The following is a 25,630-nucleotide window of genomic DNA, read 5'->3' on the forward strand; positions in this document are numbered from 1 at the left end:
AATGTTGTGGTTTTAGGACCACATACCACTATGTATGATTTGATAAAATTTACTTTTAAGTCGAGAGAGGTCATAAAATGAGTAAAATCATCAAGAGATCTCTGCAAGCTCATGGCTGTCTTTGCTAACAAAACTGTATCATCTACATAAGATAAAAGAGCAAAAAGAAGTTTTGCATGTTTTGGGGAAGTCAAGTTACCTATTTATTAAGAAAGCCTCCAGCATATTTGTGTATATTAACAATACAAATGTGGATAAAATACATCATTGCCTAACTCCCTCTGTTGAAAATACTGGTTGAGTTTTCGCCCCTTATCTACCATATCTTATGGTGACTGTTGTGCTGCGATAAAGCCTGCGGAGGAGGGTTACTACGGCTTTTTCAACACCCATTCCTTCCATCATGGCCCATAGTTTATCTCGGATGATAGTATCAAAGGCACCAGATAAGTCCATGAAGGTCAGATGAATAGAGCTCTTTGGGGACCTAATGTGCTTATTAATGATTGAGGATAGGTTAAGGTTAAGGCTAAGCATGGGCGAATTTTGCGAATCCCGCGTTCGCGAATTTTGCGGATTTGCGAACTCGCAATCCGCAAAATCCGCGAATTCTCGCGAATTTGCGGATTTTTTTTTGTGTGTTTGCGCGGGTTTCTGCCAGTTCGCGAGGGTTTTGTACAATGTTGCAAATTGCGAACTTACCTGTCGGGTCGCAAGTTTCGCGAACTTGTTGTTTCTACGTGTCCAGCCTGTTTGGGACACTCTTCTTCATCACTGCCACTCTCTGTCACCACTGCCACTCTCTGACTACTCATGCCACCCTCTGGCCCACCCATGCCACCCTCTGTTTCATCACAGCACCCTCTGGTTGTCCAGTCAGTGTACATTATTGTGGCAACGCAAGCACACCTTCCCTGCCTCAAGTGACCTGAATTAATTTGGGGCTGATTAATGTGTCACAGAATATTTTTTTAGCTGGCACCTGCTTCCTTAGTGCTTCCTGATTAGTGATCTTTTGAACTTGCTAAGTGCTTTCATTGTTGCAAAATTAGTTACAACACCTGCTCTGCCCCAACTGACAATAATGAATTAGGGGCTGATTAATGGATTTGAACCTCCAGCCTGGCTCCTGCTTGTCTCCCTTAGCTGTAATTCAGGACCTTTGTGGCATATGTGTAACTATTCTGAGGTTCAGAGCAGGGTCACATAATAGTTGCAACTGGCAACTGAACTCTGGAGGGGCCCCTCAGGAAGCACTACAGGAAATGGCTACTAATGATGAGCCTGAACTTTTGAACCTGGTAAGTAGTTTCAGTTTTGCTAAGATCGTATTTCTGCAATTTTGCACTTATTCGCGGGGCGCGAAGTTGTACTGGGAAGCCGCGAACTCACGCGAACAGTGCGAGCAGTGCGAGCAAAATCCGCTGCTCGCGGATTTGCGGATTTTGCGGGAGATTCGCGAATCTCGCGGATTGCGAATTTACCGAAAATCCGCAAAATCCGCGAGCGAAACGGATTTTCCGCCCATGCTTAGTTAAGGCTCTGTTCATTTGTACCCCGCCTCCTCCTTAAACCATGTTGTGATTGAACATAATCCCCTTAGTGATTGACAAGTCTTACAGGAATGCAAGAAGGGCCCTGCCCAAAACTATTACTGTGGCGTCAATCAATGAGATGGGCCTGTAGCATGTTGGGCCACTTCTATCGCCTGTTTTGAAGACTGGGACCACAATTCCTTCCTTCTATGATTCTGGCAATTTGCCAATAATGGCCGCCTTAAAAACATTTGTTAGCAACAGTGCCCACAACTTAAGATTAGGGTTAAAATGGATAGGGTGTTCATCGATATGCCTAATTTTTGGTTTCAAGTTAAAAGTGGCGATATGAGGATGATGACCGCTTGCACAATTTGGTTTGACCTTGAAATCATGGACAAGAGTGGTAAAATTCTTCGTCATTAGCATGAAGTCAAGAGAGCTAGCCCTACCACCCACAGTAAACGTTTGATGGTGCATAAGAGATTTACAATCATGTGTTTAAGAAAATTAAATCATTTGCCACAAGAATGTAGTTTAAAGCTTTTCCCTGAGAAGAGTGAATGAAATGAGTCGGACTGACTCTCATTGTTCTCCAGCCCGCACACCCGATGAGAGCTGAACTTACATATTGTACAATTAAAATCTCCAACCCCTAAAATACGGTAGAGAGACAAAATATCGAAATTAAACTATCAATATACAATAATATCTATGTTTTAATCTTGATGGTATAGAATATCGATATGCAATAATATCGATAGACAGAATATTGATATTAAGGTATGTATGTTACTAATATCGAAATTTTGTTTAGTGTTATGTATTTTATTATGTTGTTTATATGTTTGTTAAACATGTTTTTTAATGTATGTTTAGAAATTAGTAATTTTGTTTACATTTTGCGTTTTAGTATCAGAGCGGTTGTGGGTTTATAGGGGAATAGGGTGGGAACTAATTTAATTATAATTAATTAATTAATATATATTGTTTAATATTTTTGATTAATAAATAATTATCAATTAATAATTAATTGGTAATTAATTATTATTAATTAGTTAATTCAATTAATTAGAGTTAATGTAGTAATATTTATTATTTCTTGTTATTGTAAATTAATAATTAATTGGTAATTAATTATTATTAAGTGATTAAATGACAATTACCTTTTTTATGTGATTTATTTACGTGTAGTGGGTTGTGTGTTTATAGGGGATTAGGGTGTGACATAATTAAATTAAATGAATTAAAGAGATTGTATTTATTGGTATTTATTGTTAATTAATTGTTAATTAATTAATTGTTAATTCGTTTTTTATCATTTCATGATATTAATTATAAATAATGTATTAATAAATATTGTTTATTCTTGTAAATTAATTATTAATTTGTAATTAATATGTTTTAATTAGTTAATTTATAATTACATTAATTTAATATTAAGAATTGTTATTAATTGATTAATTGATATTTATATTAATTGTGTTTTTTTGTATGTGTAGTGTGTTGTGTGTTAAAGGGGGAGTAGTGTGGGAAGTAATTTTTACCCTCATGCTATCCAACCCTTTCCCTACTGTTGCACCCTCTGGAGTGGGAATAGTAATTTTTACCCCTACGCTAGCCAACGCTTTCCCTACTGTTGCACCCTTTGGAGTGGTAATAGTAATTTTTACCCCTACGTTATCCACTCGCTTTCCCTACTGTTGCACTCTCTGGAGTGGGAATAGTAATTTTTACCCCTACGCTATCCATACGCTATCCAACGCTTTCCCTACTTTTGCACTCTCTGGGGTGGGAATAGTAATTTTTACCCCTACGCTATCCAACGCTTTCCCTACTTTTGCACCCATTGGAGTGGGAATAGTAATTTTTACCCCTACGCTACCCAACGCTTTCCCTACTGTTGCACTTTCTGGAGTGGGAATAGTAATTTTTACCCCTACGCTATCCAACGCTTTCCCTACTGTTGTACTCTCTGGAGTGGGAATAGTAATTTTTACCCCTACGCTATCCAACACTTTCCTACTGTTGCACTCTCTTGAGTGAGAATAGTAATTTTTACCCCTACACTATCCAACGCTTTTCCTACTGTTGCAATATGTGGAGTAAGTATATATATTTCTATATGTAGAGTTTTTAATTTATTTTAAATGTATATGTATTAGTTATTCTTTTTTAAATATGTTTTAATGTTTATATTTATAATTTGTTAAATTATTTGTATTTTTAAATTATGTTTACATTATTATTAATACATTTAAAAAAACAATATTTTTAACTTCAATATTTTTGTACTACGATATTTTTTTTCTCGATATTTTTGTACTTACCTTTATGTAGATAGAACTCCGATATGTTTGATGTTGATATTTTTGTGGCAATATTTTTGTATGTCTATATTCTGTCTGTCGCTATTTTGTCATAGATTCCTAAAATACATAGTGGTTGCCACTTCATAGTGGCTTGGGAAATTTCCATTTGCAGATACTCTCTTACTTGACAGTTTCCTTTGTTAAAAATGTTGTGGTACCAATATACCAATAGTATTTTAATCTTAGCCAGACCCGAGTTCATTATCAACTGGTATCAAGGGGATGCATTTATACACTTGGTTACTAAAGGTCCATATTTTACCGAAATAAGCACCACAATACCCCCCTTAGCTCTCCCTAATGGGAATGGAGTTGCAAGAACAGAGAAAGAGTGATAATCTTCAATAAAAATGTCATCTAAACACCAGGGGGCATATTATCAAGCCTGGGCGATAAAATTATCGCTGCTTTATCAGCAGGAAACTGCCGATAAAGTGGCGATGATGGGCTTGATAATATGCTCTATTGAATTCCAAACGAAGCTCATGTTAGATGTCCTTCACATTTAACATGAGCTTCGATTGGAATTCCATAGAGCATATTCTCAAGCCCATTATCTCCACTTTATCGGCAGTTTCCTGCCGATAAAGCGGCGATAATTTTATCGCCCAGGCTTGATAATATGACCACAGGTTTCTTGTAAGCATAAGAGATCAAAGGTTTTGATTAAACCTAACCAGCCCTCATTCCCCAGTTTGGAACAGATTCCTGCTATGTTCCATGAAAGGATTTTAAAGTTTATAGCAACATTTTCCTGCACTACTAGTCCCTGAACTATATCAGCAGGGACCTCAAATGTGTCATCATTTACAGATACTACTTCTTTGTGTGTGTTTGCCATCTCACGTGACCTAACACCTTGAATATTGCATACATTAACCAGACTTCCTAGGTTGTATGGCAGATTGGGTTGAGACTGCAGTCAATCTGTTCCTAGGTATGGGGAAAGTAGGTTATTTGCCCAGAACCACAGGATGTTGAGCCTATACCGAGATTTGAATCTGGTTTCCCAGCTCCAAAGTCAGTAGCTCTGGCCGTTATGCCATACCCTCTCCCTCATGATAATGCATTTATACGATGTTCGCCACAATGAACGTACATAATATAGTCAGATGCATGCATGAGTGTAATCATACTCTTATTGGAAGACTTATTGAGGATGCTAATCAATACAGTTATTGTAGCTGGACATGGCTAAAAGTCATCAGTTGACCTCTTGTGATGCCCTAGCTGTTGTTATTACTGTTTCTCTGCTTTCTGCAAATGTACTATTATTCTCTTTAATATGTTCTTCCCTGGTTTACATGACACTCAGTGACTGGAAAATTTGTTCCACTATTATGTTATATTTTTGAATTTCTTCACCTTCTTGTACGCCGCTTTGCTTAATGTCTACTACTGTGCTATATTGCCAACTTCCTCCAGCTGTTCTTTACTCAACTGAAGAAACAACTCAAAGGCTGATGTCCCGGTTGCTTCTGGCTAGCACTGCAGGATCACTGTTACATTCTCTCCCCTCACGCTGGATTTCCCATGTATTTACAAGCAAGAATTCAGCAGCGGACACTCTGGGAAATTCTAGCTCCTTAGTAGAAAGAACTGTCCTTGACTGCTCTCTATTACATGTTTGGATACTCCCCTCCATTTCTCATATTCTGTGTCTCCACTGTCCTCCTGATTGCACCCCTCTTCAGAAACGCCAGGAGAATGCAGAGTGGTGCCAATGATGTTAAACCTCCATCCCAAGATGCCCACCACCATGCGGTAAAGGGAAGGCTACTATTCTTCCTTCTCTTTGCCACGTACTGTGCAGCCTGCTTTTGTCAAAGGCATGCCTCTCCTGATTTGTGTAGACCACTGGTACCTTTCCAGACCAGTTATGACCCAGTGGTACCGGTTCCTGCATTCTGCTCTACTAATCCAGTGCACTCCCAAACTCAACAAGGTGGCAGTGAAGACTCCACGACCTGTTCAGTGCTAGAAGGAGAGCTCTATGCCAGAAGAGCGATGTGGCCGAGATAGTTGTCTTCTTTTGGGAGCATAAACTGCTTGAAAGTGCCGAGGTGAACTGGAAGTCATACCAATCATTATTTTGAAAAACAATATTTTACTTTTAATGATAAAGTGGCAAAGCATTCTAATGAGCATGTATTTACACCTAGATCTAAAATAGTAAATCCAAAAGATAATTTTTTTTGCTAACAAATAGACAAGTGGATGACAGGATTAAAAAGTTATGTAAGGATGGTATCTTTCTCCACAGGAAAAGATTTCTCCAGTGGAAAATATATCCTTCTACTACTGCAACAGCATGATCAAACCATCGAAACATGCCCTCCATCTTAATGACACCTTGAAATATTCATCCATGCGTGAGCAGCTGGTACAGGTAAGAGTGGTGGTGCAGGGCGAGGGCGGGGCAGGGGTGGGACAGGGCAGGGGAAAAGTCAACATATGGAAGGATAGGGAAAATAAATCAATAAAACCACTTACCTTTCGCTCGCCACATCGCCAACACAGCGAGTGCATGGTAAGTGTTTTTATTTATTTATTTGTTATATTTTCCCTATCCCGTTGTATGTCGGCATCCTCCCTCGCTCTGCCCCGCCCCGCCCCACTGCTCTTACCTGTACCGGCTGCGCCCCCATCCATAGGCCGTATTTTTCATTCTTATCTGTGTTTGTTGTGTAAATAATCCACTAGACACTTTCCCTGTCATGGAAATTGTTTATCATTAAAGAAGTGACTGACATCTTTAGGATTGCAATTACCAGAGTGGACCCATTTATATGCCAAGGATCCCTGGTGAAATATAGGTGTAGAGGATGGAGCCCTTTATTTCATTTAGTTAGATAATCTAACTTAGTAACTAGACTAATGACATAAACTCATTTAGAACATATCTCATGACAATCAACTACCATTGACTGGACAGCTATGTTCTTGCAATTTATAAAGGGGCTAACACTGGAAAATAACACAGCATTTCTCAGTGGTCAAGAAAACTATCACTTTCATGGCTGCTCTTGGCCACTCCCTCCGTATTTGTCATATAAATGATCTACATTTTTCCAATTTTGGGATTTAATTTGATATTCAAAGATTAAGTTACGGTCTCATAAACTACAGCTGTTTGCACATTTGGAAACGATGGAAGAGCATCTGAAGAGACACAGGGTGTATTTCTCATGGTTATTGTCACAAGTTTATTACTAATGTACATAACCATATATGCAGGACATAATAAGCAACAGGTTTCAAATTCAGACAGAAAGCTGCTCTTGGGAGAGATACATTTACTGAGATACAAATTCTTCACTGTTTAGGAATAACATTTTCTTCTTTGGTACTGTAGCCTATATTTTTACAGATTTAGTTTTTTGCATTTAGGTACAGGGGTGCCTCGCTTGATATTGTCCTTGAAGTCTATCATCTAAAATATCTTGTAGTGGTAACCTAAGAAGAGGATATTGTGTGCTCATGATCCTGCATTGGTGATTTACTCTTTGAATGAATCAAAACTCTTGAACAGAGTATTAGATGTAAAGTGAGCAAGGTTTAATTTGATATCAAAATCTTCTGTAGCTTACCTTTATGGAACGATAGATTGTTACCTACACTTTGAATGCACAAACACTTATTTCTTGTGTAAAAAGCCTTGATAAACCTAACCTGATTAGATAATCCATTAGAATTGTTTTATTTAAATTATATTAGAATTCTTTCTCATAACAGTTCACAGAAATACCTTTCCAGGGAAGTTAACCCCATTGAAGCTATCATTGCTAACCAAGATTTAGGGCCTAATTTCGATTGCGGTCAAACTGCCATCGTTTCGGGCAGGAACCGTCCGACAATGATTTGGCAATTCTGCCCACCCTATTAGGATACGGCTGCCATGCAGGCGGTTTTAAAATGATTTTTTTTTGTGTGTCTTGTGCTGCAGCCCAGGAACGGGCTGCAGCACAAGCTGCACATGCCGCTTTTTATGCATATCACCGTGGGCCAGGCACCACTTGGTATCTGGCACACGGTGCATGGATGTGTAGGGTGGGCACTACATGTGCTCCCCAGGCCACTAAGCAGGGTCCACGTGGGAGAGGGGCCGTGCGTGGGGCCCCTTAAGTCCCTTGCCGTCTGCCTGTCTATGCCGGTGGGATGACGGTGCAACCACCATGAACAGCTAGTCAGAAAAGGATATCCTAATCTCTTCAGCCATGCCTGCTCAGGCACCGCCTCCATTGTAGGGATTAGGAACCCGACCTCCGTCCTGATGAGATCTTTGATCCTGTCAGAAGCAGTGTTTCTACCCCTGACCTTTTCTTTAATGAATTGTAGTGCAGCGCTCGGACTGATGCCCTAGAGGGTGCACAGACCGCCACCAATGGCCTGTTGGTGGCGGTCTGCCTGCCATCATAATGAGGGCCTTAATTTGATGTTGTCCCAGAAATGTATCATGACCTAATGTACCTGGGCCAACTAAACTCAACTCTGTTTTAGCGTTCAATAGAAAGCTCTGCATGAGGAAATCTTGATCAGAAAACTGCCACTGTGACACATTCACATATTTGTATAAAATATGTCCTATTCTAGTTGTTTATGGAGTGATGTGTTCAAAATTACTGTACCAACTTTTCGTTTCCGTTACAAGAAGCCCTATCGCTGTTGTCATTTTGAAAATGGCCAAAAGATCCTAAGGCATTCATTAACAAGAGCCTGGGTAAATTCCAATATGTGTGTTAACTCTTGTTATTATGCATATCGGAATTATGAGTGGTGAAGACTTTATTGCAGCCAGTGACTTCTGGGAGAAATAAAAGTTGCATCCGCGGATACATTTTGTCAGGTCAAACCCTTGAACATGTGGATTTTGGTGTACCGAGCACCAAATCCTGTTATGCCCCATTTTTAATGACACAACTTGTACAGGCGAGAAATATCGCACTTGATAAATTCCAAACACAGACGTTTTCAATACTATCGGGAGCGTTAATTATCACATCGGGAGCCAGGGCACTCACAATTTAGGCCTAAATGTATCCTTAAAACATCTAAATTGGAGCTGAGGCCCTAAATGACTGAAAATGATAGATGCCTGTGCGTAGGAGTGCCTAATAGTGTGATATGTGTGTATCTACCAAGTGAAAGCATTGCAGCTCTATTGTTTCAGGCCTGCAGTATTTAAACAATTTTAACTTTTACACATGTTTTATTATTTTAAATCCAGCATTTTAAATGTGACCTCATTGTTAAAATATTTTGGAACATTTCTTATTGTTATATTTGCCCTCCAATACTAACAACAAAACCATTGTGTGTGCAGATGTGGGACTTTTTATTATTTTTTGTGTTTAGAGGGAAAGGTTGTATTCGCTTAAGAACTCTAGCTAGGGTATGACTATATCGATCCCACAAAGAAATGTGTCCACCTCTGCAACAGCCTAAGCCTGAAAGTCATTGCCAACTAGCCCTTCATACATGAGATACCAACGCGAGGAGACCATCGTCCAACGCCTTTAAACCAACAGTGTTAAGGGAACTCTATATTGCACCACCTGTAGTTTCAACGGGGTATTTCCACCTGCTACCCACCTCTGCAGGTCAGCTACCCAATGACCAAAAATTAGGAAAATTCTTTACATTAGAGAGGCAACATCCATGAATGAGAATTGAAAAAGAAATTTTCAGCAAGTCAATCGAATACTCAATAGAAATCTGAACTTTTTCTTCAAAATGACATACACTTTGCGCTGGACGCAAAGTCTCTTACCGAACACAGCCTGGACTACTGACCCCTTTTTAGAACTACTTCGCTCAAGCACTACAAGTGCTCATTTGCATCCAGACTACATGGTGTTGCACAACTCGAGGTGCAGACTTCAATCAAGTGTTCCTGCTGGATGGTGGCTTTAATTTGACAGTACCTATTATACTTACCGTGTTTGCATTTCTTTTTACACAAACTATGCCTTGATGAAGTCCTTGATTGAATAAAGCGCATTAGTTGTGTTTGCACTTATAAATGAAGATGAATAAAGAGCATAAAAACTCAAAGAAACATTCAGACTTTTAATTGTGTATTCGATTGACTCACTAAAAAACTATTTTTCAATTCATATTCATGTATATTGCCTCTTTAATGTAAAAAAACCATCAACCAACACATCCGCAGGTCAGAAACATAACCATTTCCCCAGTCATTTAATATTTTCACAAATCCCTCACTTTTATTTGTGAACTCCCCCCAAAAAACACACACCAACTAAACAGCAATCAAGCTCACCTTTTCTTCACAGCACACAAATTTCCACTACCCCATTCAAACTTACTTGAAAAGGAATATCTCCAATAAAAAGATAAAACCTGACCTCTCATTAAGGCTCTAACAAAAATAATATGTCAAAGTATGGACAAAGGTTTTGCCTTTCCAAAAAGAGCAAACACGTTAAGCACAGCAATCACTGTACCGCTGACTATCTGAATACTCTAAAAAGAATGCTGTAAAAATGCAATGCCATCATTCAAACTACACAGTCAAACTCAGACACCTCCCCATACCATAAAGCTATATATGAAGCCTAAAAATATTCTTCACCAGAAGAGTAAAACAAGTTTAAATAGCCCTCAATATGTTTAAAAGGTATATCCCCTGATTTCAGATCCACTACCATGTCACACAGCCTAGGCGTTTGCCACCTTCTCCGATGCTTTTCCATTTACAATGTGCAGGAAATTAGAAATGGCATTGCCCTCACATCACATTGTTCCCAGCACTATAACCTCCCCCTGCATGACAACAGCTTAATATCCTTACCCTGTGACACCTCAGGAATTCTATCTATACTCAAAGTGCAAGGAAGCAATCAGGTGACCCATGTCAATCAGTGGAGTTATTGCCAACCACCATGAAACCATAGCAACCTCAGTTTTACCCTTAGCACCCACAAAACTAAAGAAGTCAACACTCACTGGTGGTCCCTCTCCTCAAAAAAGGCATCATACAATCTGCTGACCCCAACAATACTGACTCCTAACTGCACTACCTTGTCCCAGCCACAAGCTTATGTAGAGAATATCAGCCTCCTGTTTTCCACAAATCTATTTTTTACCTAAAAGACTGGTTCATATCCATCCTTCTCATAGCATGATGGGATATCTAGGAAATAGCAGGTCAAAATTCCCTAAGTATACTTAAACTCCTTGACCTAAAGGCGATTAGACACAGTAGATCTCAATATCCTCTTACCCACACTTCAGTGTCTCTGAGAATGCACCCAGACACCTCATATTCTTTCAGTCTGACCACACCCAGATGTATGCAATGGAGACCTTTCCTCCACAACCAGCCCAATCAACTGAAATGTCCTACATGGCTCTCCTATTGCTGTTACCATTAAACATCTGCGATAAACCCCCTTGGATTCCCTCAACTATCCCAACATCTGCTTTCTCTCATGCACAGACAATATACATATGTATCTGAGAGTGTAAAGGGCACCCAACCAATTCAAAGCAGATTGTTTTCTGGCAACTGAGAAATGGGCTACAACATTCTCAAGTTCATTAGGGTCAACACAGAAATTCTCATCCTTGGCCCTCAACATATCCTCAAACAAATGGACTACTTATAACTTGACCAAGCGTTATCTGTCCAAACTGTACTCATGAAATCCAAAGTGAAGGGAAATGGGTCATTAGTTGTGAGAGGTGAAAGCCTCACTCAAATATTATACACTGTCCTTGTCAGAATCACTAAACCTGTGCTTAACCCTCTGGTAGCTTGGCATAAAGGTAGTCAGGCTTAACTTAGAGATAATGTGTAAAATATTGATACACATGCAAACAGCAAAAAACTGAAAATACGGCACAAGAAAAATCACAAATTAATTAAGAAAAATAGATACATTTATTTGTTTTAAATGATACCAAAACAAGCTAAATCTAATCAGTTGAACTGGGATAGCAATTTTTTAATTGTTAGGTAAAAATAGTGCAAGAAGTACAGAGCGCCAGTTACAATTATCTTTCATCATAGCTGGTTGTCGTACACACAAAGAACACGTCACACTAGAGCTTTGTGTTGGTGGTCGTCACAGGTGGCCAATTCTTGGGGCAAAGTGGTCGCCCAAGAGGTATTTGTCTTCACCTTTTCATCAAAAGGCGTTCTTACCGATGCCAGCCAGGGGTCCAGGAATATGGGGGGGAAACTGTTGTTGATTAGGACTCACTCCAGCAGAGGCCATCAGCAGGGCTCAGACATGTCCAGATGGTGCTGATCAGCTGGGCTGTTGCAAGGTGGCCTCTGGAAACTTGATTTGTCCCTGGAGCTCACACAGGAGGTCAGCCAACTGACTCTGGGCTGCCTGCGTTCAAGGCAAGCAGATCCAAGGTTCCTTTTTCGGACAACACTGCAATCGTTCCAGCAGCAGGGCAGTTCTTCATACAGATGAACAGGCCTTCTTCTATATCTTCCACAGTTACAAGAATGTTCCAATCAGGGGGTCTCAAGGACTCATTTTTATACCTTGTGCCAGCCTTTGTGTTGGAGAATTCCCTGCCTACCCCAAAACTGGTTCTAATCTGTTCTTTCCCTTTTACTGATTATGGGTCCAGACTGGCTAGGGTGGCAAAAGGCGGGGCAGGCTTGGTGTCAGGTTCCTTTGTGTATGCTGCAGGCAGAGCCCTTTGAAACGGAATCAGGGCAGGGTACAACTCCTTCCCAGCCATCCTGTTGGGAAGAATCTCAACCCTCACACATGGGTTACCCTTGTTTCACTGTCTCGAAGCAATACACAGAACCCAACACCAGAACCAGGACACAGGCAGAAAGGTACATTTGGTTTGGACAAGAAAATTCTAAAAGTGGCATTTTCAGTACTGTAACTTGAAATACAACTTCACCATTAACGAGGATTTTAAATTACAATTCATTTGAATGTAAACAGTATATCAGCATCTGCTCCCAATCTGAAGTTAGCACTTTTTAAATGTAATAAGGTAACACAGTCTTAGCCTATGGGAGAGATAGGCCTTACAACTGTGTAAAAATGACTATAGGGGTTTTTCACTCTCAGGACATGTAAACATAAACACACATAACCTAGGTTGAAATTGCAGTTTAAAACTGCACTACAGGCTGCAGCGGCACCCTACCCTATGAGTAGGTAATGCCAACAAAAACAAGTATAGCAAGTTAAGGGGGTGAAGGCAAAGAATTTGGGGGAATACAACACCATGGATTTTAGGTCTAACACAATGTAAAAAGTGGGTAGTCGCTTTGACTTCAAACCTCAGCCCTAACTCGTATATAGGAGCTCTTGTGGAAAGCTGCATTATTACACTTTAAATTTGTCCAAAAAAACTTACCTACATTACCCCAGAAATCCTAACAGTGTCAGAAAGAGCAGTAGTTGCCTTGAAAATGGCTTTGCCTTCTATTCTTCTCTCCATACATACTGGAACAAGAGGTGTCAAAATGCCCAAAATTGGGGCTTGCTAATACATCTTTGCCTTAGCAAATAGGCACATCTGTGACATCACAACTAAAACCATTGGCTTCTGGTGCAAACATTAAACAAGATTCTGGTCCTCTGCATGAATTGCAAATGCTTTTAAGACTCATCTTCAGATACCTGCAGAAAAACTTAAAAAATAATTTCATTCCACCCACTCAACCACTAAGCAAACAACTTAGCAGTAACTTCAACAACCAGAAATAAACGCAGATATGACTATTGATTTGTAGTTTTGTACCTCTGCCTATAAAACAACATTCCCTCAGACACCCGCCATACCTCATGTTTTTAGAAATAAATTGAAGACACGCCTATTCTAACATGACACACAATGAAACATGGGTAAAGCCTACCACTTAGGGGAATGGCCTTCAATCACAACAAGCCATCTTTCGTACTAAAGTTTTATGCATAAAATGTATTTCTCAAATAACTTGAAATGCAACATATTTTACACATAACATATCTATAAGGTTAGCTCAGTGCTCCAATTCTTAGTTTTTGCTTAACAATGTAATGACACATTCCCCAAACTGGGGGTCGGAAGCCACTGGTGGGTCACCAGCCGGATTCTGGTGGATTGTGAAAGAGGAATAAATGAAAAATGGTTTTAAGTTTCCTATTTATCTTCACATTAGCTGTGCTTCAAGAGCAAAGGTCAAATGCCAGGCCAAACCAACAGTGCCTTTGTGCCTGCGTCCTGGCTCTTCTGTTGGGTTCTGTGCATCAACAAATTGCTGCTTACTCTTTTAACACGGGGATTGGTGTTTACTTTTCTTTCTATAACTGCAAAGTGAGGGGAGTTGTTTATTTCATTTTGAACTAAGTTTGCAAGGAAAAGCTGCAGGACGTCATTTTGTTTGTAGCACACAAAAAAATATAAATGCCTAAAGATGAACTGTACATATATATCAGAATATATCAGCACTTAGGGATGCCAAAAAATAAAGCAAATTTTTTTGTAATTTTGAAGTGTGATGGAAACAAATAGTATCAAAACAAATCAAGACACTTTTACTCACCAATGCACAAATGATAAATATTCACTGAAAGATCATTTCCATATATCATTGTTTGTGTGCTATATAATTTTATAAGTAAAAGTGTATGTCAATACAAATTTAGTAGCCATTTAATGGAATATGTAAATGACAGTGCACTACCCCGCAATGCTTTAGTAATACATTTTGGACCAAATTCACCACCAGCTACATATTAGTTGCATGCTGACTACATTTGCTACACTTTGTGTGAAGTTGATTTTTCACACTCCTTCTGACTTCAGTAATGTAACGTTGATGTCAGGAATCCCTCTCTGAAAATTCCTCCAGAATCACTGGGTCTAACGAACCGGCTGCTAACTTCAGTATTGCAACAAATCCTTGCAAGCATTACCAAGCAAAACTCCGATTGAACCTACCAGTATTTTTGCTGCTGATTTTTTTTTTTTACTCACAAAGAGATTTCAACATAGAATGTGCTCACTTTAAATGATCGTACACAATCATCCCATCTGTGCATGACTTTCACACATAAAGTGAGAAACATGAGTGTGGCGTAATGGCTAGAACTGCTGATTTTGGATGAGGGGAGCCAGGTTCTAATCCCTGCAATGGCTTTTGGCAAATCAAATCACTTAATCTCCTGTGCTTTTTATAAAATGAATCTGAACTACTGTACTATGTTGCTCATGTAAAATGCTCCAAAGCACCTGGGCAATATTTGTGCTAACTAAAACTGCAATATATATCTATCTATATATATATATATGTTCACTTAAAAAAACATAGGTTTCAGGCCTTATATAGTTAAGAATTAGCATTTAAAAAACCATTGAAATTGCTCCTATATAGTTAGTTGTACTAACTATATTTCGCGCACCCGCAATCCACTGCTGATGATGTCACATATTACATCATTCATGACATGGTCATTGACATCACTGATGACATCACTGATGACATCTCAAATGAAATCACTGATGACATCACTGATGAAATCTCATTTGACATCACTGATGACATCATCCAGTGACTGTGTGTTTCGGTAAAGTTTAAATATGTTTTACATATTGAAGAATGAGTGGATGTATAAGTGTCTGGATGAAGGATTTAGTAGGTGCGTGACTGACTGTATGATTAAATCTGTCTTACTAAATGCATGGGTTAGTGACTAAACTGTCTGAATGTGTGCATCAGTATGTCTATTGTTGTGTAAGCTTCTGCATGTGTTGATCAGTAGCTATATGAGTGGCTATATGGGTTATTGATTGGTTGCCCAAGTATTTCAATGGGAGACTGAGAGTGTGTGTGGGTGGATGGGAGGTGTGTGACTCTGTGCATAGATGTGTGAGCAGTTGATTCACTAGGTGTATAAGTTCAAGAGTGCATGTGGAAACAGCTATATGGGCGGTTGACTGTGTGCATGGGTGTGTTGGTGAGTGAATGGATATCTTAGTGCTACATGTCCAAGTAAGTACATATGTAAAACACAGTGCATGTGAGAGTTGGCATATGTAAATGACTATACATGAGAGCCAGTGAATGTGCGAGTGGCTGTATGGATCATTGTGTACTTTTATCAGTGATTGTATAAGAGAGTAAGTATGTGTTAGTATATGTTTGAATAAGTAAGGTGTTGTGTGTATAACTGTATAGTTGAGGAAATGGAAGTGTGATTGATTCTTTGCATGACTGACTAGTAAGGGTGGGCGTAAAATCCATTTCGCGGGCGAATTTGCAGATTTTCCGCAATTTCGCAATCCGCGAATCTCGCGAAATCGCGGTTAAACCCGCGAATCAGCGGGGACGAATTTTCAGCCAAGCAAGGGTTACAGCAGCAGGTGCAAAAGTTGAACCTAATTTCTTTGTAACCTTTTACAAAAGGGTTACAAACAAATTAACTTCAACTTGGACACCTGCTGCTAATTGCTTCCTGGCGCCTCGTTGCCTACTTGCAACTATTCTCTGACCCTGCTCTGACCCTTCAAGCAGGGTCAGAGAATAGTTACAAGCAGGCAATGAGGCACCTGTCCAAGGAATTAAACCTCATCAGGAAGCACTTACAGATATGAAAAACAGGAAGAAGGGAGAGGATGGCAAATACACCCATTTTGAGTTGTCAGGAGGGGTTAAACTAAAAGAGACCTTTACAGCACAATTTTCATATGCATTTTGCTAAAAATAAAAAGCTGTATGTTCTGTAGGAGCAACTCAGGAATCTGGCCCTTCAGAGATCCGGCCTCTTTCTTTCTCTCGTTCTCTCTCTTTCCCTCTCTTTCCCTCTCTTTCTCTCTCTATCTATCTATCTATCTATCTATCTATCTATCTATCTATCTATCTATCTATCTATCTATCTATCTCTCTCTCCCTCTCCCATTAACGACTGCATGGGTAACTTCGCTATGCAAGCGGCTCGCAAAGGCGCAAAAATCCCCGCGAACACGCAAAAACCCCGCGAACACGCAAAAAACAAAAATTCGCACAAATTCGCGAATTTTGCAGATCGCGAATTCGCAAATTCGCGGATCGCGAATTTGAAAAATTCGCCCATGCTTACTGACTAGGTGTGTGAGTAACTCCATGGATGAGTGGCAGTGTGTGAGTGTCTGTGTAGGTGTATGAGTGCATATGATAGTGTTGTATTGATGAGTGACTGTATGTATGAGTGATTCTATGGGTGAATGAGTGAATGTGTGTGTAGACCTAGGAATCAGTGAGTGCGTATGTAGTAACTGGTATTGGTGTGTCAATGGTTTCAAGAATGGTAGTCTGTATTTAACACTGGGTGTATCAAAGGTTATATTAGAGTGTGAGGAGGTGCATCATATTAATACATGACTGATATCATCAGTGATGTCATCAGTGATGTCAAATGAGATGTCATCAGTAATGTCATCAGTGATGTCATTTGAGATGTCAATGGTTTTTTAAATGCTAATTCCTAACTATATAAGGCCTCAAACCTATGGTTTTTTCCGTGAATTTGCAAGGTTTTTTAAATGCTAATTCCTAACTATATCAGGCGTGAAACCTATATTTTTTTTCAATAAATTTCAAAGGTTTTGTAAATGCTAATTCTATTAGCGGATAACATTTATATATGTTATTATCCTTCTGGAACCACCTGAGCAGCCATCTTGTTTCTCAGGAGAAGTGAGGCACAAGAGAGCTCAAAACAAGAGTCGAAAACGCGAAAATGGGGCAAGGTTGAGACCCCCTGACCCCCTAGCCCTTCGAAGGACCACCTAGTGCAAAAAAAATATTTTTATAAATCGCGGGGTACGCGCACGGTGCGCGTACCCCACGATTTTTTTGTATTTTTTTTTTTTTTTGCCCTTGGGGGTACTTTTGGGACCTCCTGAGAAGGGCTAGAGGGCTAGAGGGTTGGGGGGGTCTCTACCCTGCCCCCTTTTTGTGTTTTCCACTCTTGTTTTGGGCTCTCTTGTGCCTCAGTTCTCCTGAAAAATAAGATGGTGGCCAACACTTCCTGGTTTGGACAGTTTGGAATGTTGACAGTCGACTGCCAGCCCATCAGAAACTCGCTCGCGCACGTAAAGGTACGGGGACGTACGCGTACGGTACTCATACGGTGCGCATACGGTGAGCGCATATAGATATATAATTTGCTCAAATTCAATTTTCTCAACAACTACTGGAGAGATTTTCACCAAATATAGAAAAGGCACTACTGCATACCTGTCCCTACCATTTTGCCAAGTTTGGTGTAAATCTGTTCAGCCGTTCGGGCTGTAGCCGTGTCTAAAGGTCCCATAGAAAATGCTGTTTGAAAAATTTCAAATTCAACTTTCTCAAGAACTACTGGAGGGATTTTCACCAAACATACAAAAGGCACTGCTGCATACCAGGCCCTACCATTTTGCCAAATCTGGTGTAATTCCGTTCAGCCGTTCGAGCTGTAGCCTTGTCAGAATGTCCCTATGGAAATTAACATGGGGAAAACACGTTTTGGGACCCCCCTTTTTTCTCGGCCCCCGCTTGGCGAATCCCCCCCAAACTTTCAGGGAAGTAGCGGAGCGCAGCGAGGCAAATTTAAGGAAAAATACAGGCAGATCCCTCAATCGGCACCAAAGTTATTCCCAATAGAATGTTCGGAATTTCCTATGGTAACTAGGTCCTAACTATATATACCTACTGGCGACCGCCAGCAGGTAATATATTATATATATATATATATGTTGCAGTTTTAGTTAGCACTACATATATATATATATATATATATATATATATATATATATATATATATATATATATATATATATCCACAACATAATTCCTCACACCACAGAAAGAGAAACCAAAGGGACACAACGGGGAGCCAAGGAGAAAATCTTTATTGCAGCGTGGCAGGCATGAAGCGTTTCGTCTAAATTGACTTTTTCAAATGCCAAACATCAGACACTGACACCTGCCGGCATTCAACCGATCCATCTTCCTCCCATTGGTGGGGGCCCAGCAGAGTCAACCAATACCGTGAACACCTCTTTGTAGTCCCCCTTGGCGGACTCCAACTCCCAGCATGCACCATCTTGGCTCGCAGGTAAGTGTTTTGGCTGGCTGTTGACTCCTTGTAACTCATGGTGAGTTTTAGAGATTTAGAGAGAGTCCATAATGCAGCAATGGGCCTTGTTTTAACATAAAAATCAATGAGGCCTCAACTCTCACTCTGCTACAGAGGTTTTTTTGTAATTTTCTAAAGTAACTCGTAACAACACCAAGATTTTTCAGAAGTCTTGTGCTTTTAGGGAACAGTGGCCACAGGCCACCACCCCACTAAGAAAATTGTTCCAGCTCCAGTGTAGTTCATCATCTGCTTCTTTTATGATCTGAACAATATCATGACTACAGTCGATATAGACATATTGAAGGGCGTGGTCAGGGTCATGACAATAAACAATTGTTGTTAGAGAGGAGCATAACAGTATAGTATGCTATTTTGGTAATTCACAGCATTTTAAAGGGGAACATCCTTTACAACGCGGATGTTACCACGCAGTGTAGTTACGACGCGTCTTTTACAACGCAAGTCGTAACCACGACTTGCGCTGGAGGGCGCTCAAAGATAAGGAATAGTAGATTTACTATTCCAACACCTTCCCCACTGTACGTAGGCTGGTGTTGGAATAGTAAATTTAACTAGTCCGCACCCCTACAGCACAAGTCGTGGAAACGACTTGCGTTGTAAAAGACGCGTTGTAACGGTACGCGTGGTAATACCATGCGTTGTACCGTCATACATCCCATTTTAAAGCATGTCTACTATTACATTCAGAATCACCCCTGCCTTATGTCTGCTGAAGTTATGTGGGCCGCAAACATTTGACGCTATAACAATTGTTGATTCTAAAAAGTTTGGGAAGCACTGATCTAATGTATTCTTGAATGTTTGTTCCTAGCGAGTGATTTGAACTAACATACCAGAGAAATAATTATCTGGAACAGAAAAGCCAGGGATTGGAGCACCAAGTCCATGAGGTATGGGGTCAAATGATAATCTTACAGGTTTGTAATAACTTACTTTTGTGACCATGAGTCTGTTGGCCTACTGCACTCTGAAATAAAATACATGTTCTTGCAGTAACTACAGCTGTTGAACGCGAAGCCCGGAGGCCTGGGCAAGTCTTTGTAATCACGACCCCATATCCCTGCGTGGCAGATTTCCAAGGAGTTTAAAAGCAATTAAGTTAATCAGCATACCATGTACAAACAAGTAAACAAGCATAATCAACTGAAATGATTGAAAAACAATTTCCCGTGGGCTTAGCTGAAGCCTACATTACAGGCATGGAGAATTAAGCTAGAGCAATGACATTGCATTGGCAGACAGAAGGGGTGGAGAGAGAGAGCTACAGGGAAAATTTGAGCAAGAGAGGATGAGGAAGAAACAGAGAGAGAGGGAGAGACAGAGAGAGAAGGCGAGAAAGAGAGAGAAGGCGAGAAAGAAAGAGAGATTAATAGAGAACGATAGGAATTTAAAGAAGGTGAAATAGCCAAAGGACTTTGGGTGAGGCAGAAAGGGAGAGAGAGAGAGAGAAAGACAGAAAAAAATAGAATTTGAGAAAGCGCGCTAGAGAAAATTGTAAATAGAGAAAAATACAGATGGGTATTGAAACTGAAATAGAGATAGCGAGGAAAGAGAGGGAGCGAAAGAGAGGCTGGAAGGGAGAAAGAATGAATCAGAAAAAAAAACGAGAGCAAGTAAAAGCAAGTTGGCAAAATAAGGAAATTTAATTAATTCCAAATAACTAATGCAGCACACACGACCGTCCAAGTACTTGAATAGCTTAACGACCATAGAGATAGGAATCATTAAAACATAGCTAAAGTACATCTAAAAAAAGAGTATACAGAAAATAAAGAATAAATATTATACTGGAGAGTTACATTTCTACTCATCATCCTACCAATAAGGTTACATGAAATAATTACCTGCTTTGTTGTCTTTTTTAGGTCTCGCATGTTCTAGAGCTTCTTTCCATGCCGACTTGCAGTAACATACCTCTCTGAAGCGTCACAACCCTATTCTCATTCTCTTCTCTCTCTGCTGCGACTCATAGCACTGCCAATCAAGTCATTTTCTCTACATATAGCCTACTGATTCCATGCATAGCTTCAGTTACATTAGCAAATGCGTATTTCTATTTATTTAAAAGGTTTTATATAGCGCGAACGTGAGCCTCGCGGGTATCAAAGCGCTTTACAAGTAGAAGAAGGCACAAACATATATATCACTCAAACAAGGTCCTTAAACATATATGATAAGAGAAAAGTTTATTCATAAAAGCTAATCATGAGGTCTATTCTAGAAATATGTTCATAAATATAGGTTTGACTTCTTTCTTGAAAGATGTAGTTGAAGGGATCATTCTTATTTCAGGGGGGAGAGCGTTCCAAATACGAAGGTCAATACATTCTACATTCTCAATTGTCATTACAGGTCTGGCCTCTCCACTTGAATGAATACACTCTTCTCCTTCACTGACGCAATTATGCTCCCATTCACAGACTTGGCAATCCTGCTGTGATTCCATACCTTAGCATTCTTCAACATTGCAGCATTGGATAATGTGCATCGCATCTCTCGTGGTGCAGTACAGTAGAACAAATTACTCTGCTTTTTCATTGTAATCAATCTCATATATCAGACTCCATTTTTGTAGCCTGTTTATGATTTCGATAGAATATTGCCTGATTACAAGAGGCCAATTAAACTGTGCTCCGTGGCAAGATATTACGATAGAGGCAGTCAACTACAAAATAAAAAAAGAGAGACATCCATGGAGAAAATAGTTATGGTTAGCCAGTTCTCCAATGTGGCCAACAAAGTAAAAAATATCATAAATCGCAACTGGAAAATCTTAAATGATGGGGCAGAAAATTACCTCCCTAAACCAATGTTCGCCTATAGGAAGAACAAAAATTTACGTAACAGTTTAGTGCACACATATAGAGAAGATAGACTGGAAGCACAACAAACCATTTCAGGAGAAAGGGCAAAAGGCAACCACAAATGTGGAAACTGCAGCGTATGCAATTTGTGCCTAGTAATAAAAGAGGTAAATTTCAACGCAGTAAGATATGCAATTAGCACGTTGAATAATTGTAGAAGTAAAAATGTTGTGTACCTCATCATTTGTCCATGCGGACAAGGATACGAAGGAGAAACAGGGAGGGAAAGTAGATTAAGGATAGGGGAACATAAGTCAGCAATAAATACAAACAAAGAGAATGCACACTAGTGAGTCATTGGAGAGAGAAAAACCATAGTGTCAATGACCTGAGATGGATTGTCTTAGAAAAAATCACTGAACAGAAAAGGATAGGAAACAGCACAAAAAGAAGGAAACAACAAGAACAATGGTTCGTGATAAAGTTTGACACCATTAAACATGGACTGAACACAAGAGAGGATTGGGAAACGATAATATAATTAAGAGAATATACAATGATGCAGATAGAAAAAGCACAGTTCATAAAAGAAATATTTTTACCATCTTACAAACTATAGTCTAGTGCATTGATAGTTTACAGTGTATCAGTATCCACTTCAAAATGGCAACCAGACATGCCCTGCTTAACCATAGTGTGAGTGGAGGTGAATATTAACATCCCACAGATCAATCACCAATTGGGACTCTAACACCACAGGGGTATCAAGAAGGACATAGAGTTCATTCAATCTGAAGCACCAAATTTCTTCGTAACTAATACTGGTTCAGCACCACTTGGTGTTGTCTGGGACGCTTTTAAGTGCACATTAAGAGGATTGATAAAAAATAGGACTGTTTACAGAAGAAGGGAGTATATGGAAGAGGTGTCCTCCATCGAAGCCAGTATGACAGCAGCACAGACAGACATTGATGATTGCAGGATTGATGGTAATTATGATTTATCCCTAAAACTCGAAAACTTGGTAGACTTGAAAAATAAATCGTCTTCTGTTCTTGAAAAGCGTATTTTACAGAGATGGGAGGCCAGCAAATTATCTCACTTTCAATATGGGGAGGGGGCTGGCAGGTTGCTGGCATGGAAAGCAAAATCCGATCGGGCACGAAATATTATTGAGTTGGTTACAACAGATAGAGGTACCCTTACAAAAGATGCAGACATTAGGGAAACCTTTAAGGATTTCTTCCAGGCAATATACCAGGAGGACCTTAGTGTGACATCTGAAAGTATTACGAGTTGGCTGGAGGATATCTCTCTACCATCTTTGTCAGCTGAACAGAGTAATTTCCTAGACAAGGAAATAACCAAGACAGAGGTAGAGGAGGCCATACGGGGAGCTAAGGCAGGTAAGGCTGCAGGAACTGACGGCTTACCGTCTGAAATTTACAAAAACTTGCTATTAGAGGTTTCTTATCTTCCTGGCGACTTTGTTCAATCAGATATTGAGGGAAGGTGAGGTCCCTCCTGCCTCCTGGGACAACGCCTCCATAACACTTATCTTGAAGCCAGGAAAGCCCCCAGCCGACTGTGGCTTGTATCGGCCAATTTCGATATTAAATACCGACTACAAGATTTTTGCTACAATATTGGCTGAGAGGCTTGGTCAGGTAGCCCCGGATATACTGCATCCCAATCAGAAAGGCTTTGTAAAGGGGAGGCAGTTATATGAGCTTATTTATGATCTTGTAGGCGCCATAGATATTGCGACGAAGGAAGGTATGCCCCTGTCGGCTCTTACGTTGGACGCCACCAAGGCCTTCGACAGGGTGAATTGGCTATACCTGTCGGAGGCCTTGTCGAAATTCAACGTGGGGGATAAGTTCCGCAGAGCAATAAATTTGCTCTATAGGAGTCCGTCTGCCTCAATACTAATGGGGGTCTATCCGAGCCATTTCAGGTAACGAGGGGTACGAGACAGGGTTGCCCCCTGTCTCCCCTGTTATTTGATTTATATATTGAGCCGTTTGCACAGAAATGAAGAGAAGACACCCTAATTAAACCTTTTGTTTATTGCGAATGGGTTAAAAAAGTAGCCCTTTATGCGGATGATATTATGATCTTTTCATCAGACGTTAATTCAGCCTTCCCAGCGGCTATAGACTTAGCCCTGGATTTCGGAAGGGTTTCAGGATATGAGGTGAATGCCTCCAAAACTGAGTCGATGTCATGGAATGTTGACTTAAATATCCACCGAGAAACATCAAGTGTCAACCTGCGGTACTTGGGGATAAATATAGATAAAGATATAAAATTGATCGCTATAGTGCTATAGTAGCAGCGCAGTGCAGTGCTGAAAACTGATGAGCTTGGGCGCATCTCCCGCTTACCATCTTGGGGAAGGTAAACCTTGTTAAAATGTCTATACTGCCAAAGGTTTCCTTTTTATTTAATTCAATTCCGTTGTTTTTTGACCCGAATATAATTTCAAAGCTGCAGAGCGAGATTTCCTCATTTATTTGGAATAACAAGAATCCAAGAATTGCTTGTAAAAAGATAAGGCGACGTAGGGAGAAGGGTGGGTTGGCGGGCCCTGATCTCCAGGCTTATGCGTGGGCTTTTCAGTTATCACACGCACGAATGTTTTTGAAAAAACCTACGGAGACAGGCGTGGGCCTTATGTTTTCCACCTTGCTGAGCTGCGAGGGAGTTGGACAGGGTAGTTTTTTGTTTAAATTTGGAGACCCTAAATTTTAAAAAAAAATAAAGCTGAAGGTACTACAGGAGATGGCTAATACCTGGTACAGAGTGAGGCTCTCGATTAAACTAGGTTATCACTCTAGTAGAGCTCCAATATGGGATTTACCTGCGCCCCCAGCCTGGACGGGAGATGCATTAGTATTACCACTCAAAGAGGCTGGAATTGCATCTTGGGGCGACTTGTTTATCGACGGATCTTTATTTCCATGGAACTACTTGGTCAACAAAGTCGGGCCGAGATTTTCAAGATTTAAATATTTACAAATCTCAAGTTGGGCTCAGGCACTTCATATACAGTCAACGCGGAACAACAGCTTGGGGGAGAAAGTGAATTAGAGGCGTGTCTGGTAGATAAACCCCCTGTAAAGAAGGAGATCTCGCTTTGGTACAGCATGATCTTAGAGGAAGTAGATGGGAAATTTTGTCTTCCAATGTTATTGTGGGGTGAGTTGATGCCAGGAAAAGATGTGGAAGAACTCTGGACAACTTCATGTAGGTTGTTGTGGGACTTGGTCAAACCAGCCTGGCTCCGAAGGAACCATTTATTCACAATCCATAGGGCCTACTATTCCCCGCAGAGGCTGTCTAAATTTTCCCTGACAGGTCCGGTCTCTTGTGCAAGATGTGGTTTGGAGGCGGCGTCTGATATACATATGTTTTTCGAATGCCCTCAAATTACCTCCTTCTGGGACTCCATAAGCAACAAACTGTCCTCGATATTGGATTTTCCCATCTCCATAGATCTGGGCCTTGTCATCTTCGGCCTGAGTGGGAAATCCCGTAGTGCAGCCTCGAACCTGGTGTTTTATTACATTCTGGCGGCTCGCAGGGAAATTTGCAGACATTGGAAGGATGCCTTGCCGCCTACTTTTTTTGAATGGCCTTCCTCTATCCTCCAAATCTCGAAACTCGATCTGGCAAGGGGAGGGAATCAGGAAAAGAGAGCCTTTTGGTATCAGCTGGATTGGTCACGTTGAACCTGGGTTTTTTTTTTTCCCCAGGTCCTATGATTACGCAGACATGGTTCACCTTCTGGTTCTGCA

Source organism: Lissotriton vulgaris, chromosome 6 (assembly GCF_964263255.1).
Source record: "Lissotriton vulgaris chromosome 6, aLisVul1.2, whole genome shotgun sequence".
In the NCBI taxonomy this organism is placed as follows: Eukaryota; Metazoa; Chordata; class Amphibia; order Caudata; family Salamandridae; genus Lissotriton; species Lissotriton vulgaris.